The following is a 1,981-nucleotide window of genomic DNA, read 5'->3' as shown; positions in this document are numbered from 1 at the left end:
TTGAAATTCTTGTTCCGTATCCCTCAGGGTCTTTTAAGAAATTTGCAACAGCAGTTTTACTACACCCAATCTCACCAGCGATGACACGTCGAGAGAGATCTTACTTTTGCAGCTCGACAATTCTGCCACGTTCAAACTCTCTTAACTTTTTAGCCTTTGCCATGTTTTTACCCAATGTAACACAGGAGATGTGAATGGGAGATGTTGATAATGCTAATGCTTGAACACAAATGACTAAATTTCGTTACGTGTTTAGCGATTAACGCTTCGTTTCAGTATGGTCTTAAACTTTTGACCAGCTAGTATTTAGGCTAATTTCATAGTGTTCACATTTTCCCTATTAAATGCTAAAAAAGTTTTTATATTTTTATTTTCCCTTTTTTTATTGTCATCTTTCGAAGCTCTACTCAAATAAGTGGTTGGGTCTAACAACGCAAAATTCATATTTTTACTTTATGTTTATTGGCCTTAAAATTTTGGCCAGCAGTGTATTTATATATACCAACATATGCACTCAGAACTAACACAACTCCCTCACTGCGAGCAGAAAAGATATTTACTCGATTAAGTGTAATGAAGAAAATCCAGCAGTGTATGTATCTGGCTTTGATGGAAAGTTGATATTAATCATTCCTCCTTTCTTTGAGTTGTATATATTTCACGTTTATATGCTCGTTTGCAAATAAATAACAGTTTATTATTTGTAAATTGATGTACTCGTTTTTGTTTTTTCACAGTTTTTTATGCAGTTGTTCAGTTATTTGGTTAGATTTTTAAATTTGGATTTCCAACAATTTATTAATTTTATTGGTAGCCAAGAGATAGCGAACTGTCACACTTCTTATGAAAATTGCAATATTTGCACGGCGAACAGTTTAAAAATAAACAATTCAAAAGCAGAACTGTCATTATATTAAGCAAAATGTTTTTGTTTAGCTGTAGTTGAGAAAACTACTTTCCTCAGCAAATTGAACGTTAATCGTGCCCTGAACGAATCTTTGCATGAAAATTGTTTAAAATACTCTGTCAAAAATACAAATATGCGTTTTGTTCTATTCATTTGAGATATTATTATTTTACTTCACATTATTCTGAGGTGCATAGGATTAAAAAACAAACAAACAAATCACCAAAATAAAACAAATAAGTTCATTACCATTTTAAAAATCTAGTATTTTTATTTTACTATTATTTACAAATTACTCAAACCAACAGGTTCAGTAATGTCGAACTGATATATGCCATGTTCAGCTTGTGTTTTTTTTCTTTTAAATATTCGTAACATTTTGTTATACATCACCACAAACAGGACCTTTTCGTAAAGTATGGCTACACACGATTTGTCTGTTCTGTTTTGATTAAGTGAATTTTCTGATGATAGCAAGTGAAATTCTATTGCGATAAAATAAAAATTTTCTTTATTTAAAATTTAAATGACAAAACTGTATGCTGACTGAAATATAGAGTAAAGCATATATATATTTTCGACTTGTTTTTAATTTTGCGCAAAGCTACTCGAGAGCTAACTGAACTAACTTCCTTTCCCCTTGTCTTTCACCGTCAAACCTTGGGCTACTCTTTTACCAATAAATAATGGGATTGACCGTAACATTATAACCACCTCACGGTTGAAAGGGCGAGTATGTTTGGTGTGACAGGGATACGAACCCGCGTATTGAAACTTTAATAAAAATAAAGTTTTAATACCCATACCAGCTGTCTTTAGAATACGATTTTACTTCAAGTGGGTTTCTCGTCAACATGATTCTGTATCCAAGACTACAAATCAATAACGCAAGTGACTGAACTGGGAAAAATGATACTAGAACCCAGTGATTATGTGTGCTTGAAATCATGGATTAAAAAAATGAACACTAGATATCTGTTGCATGTACCCATTTCTATTGTCAACACAAATGCTTCTTATTGTCTCGTTTATCAGAAAACTAGCTCTTGTGTATCAATTGCTCTGACGTAGATT

Source organism: Tachypleus tridentatus, chromosome 8 (genome assembly GCF_004210375.1).
Source record: "Tachypleus tridentatus isolate NWPU-2018 chromosome 8, ASM421037v1, whole genome shotgun sequence".
NCBI classification, from domain to species: Eukaryota; Metazoa; Arthropoda; class Merostomata; order Xiphosura; family Limulidae; genus Tachypleus; species Tachypleus tridentatus.
This window is presented reverse-complemented; position numbering follows the sequence as displayed.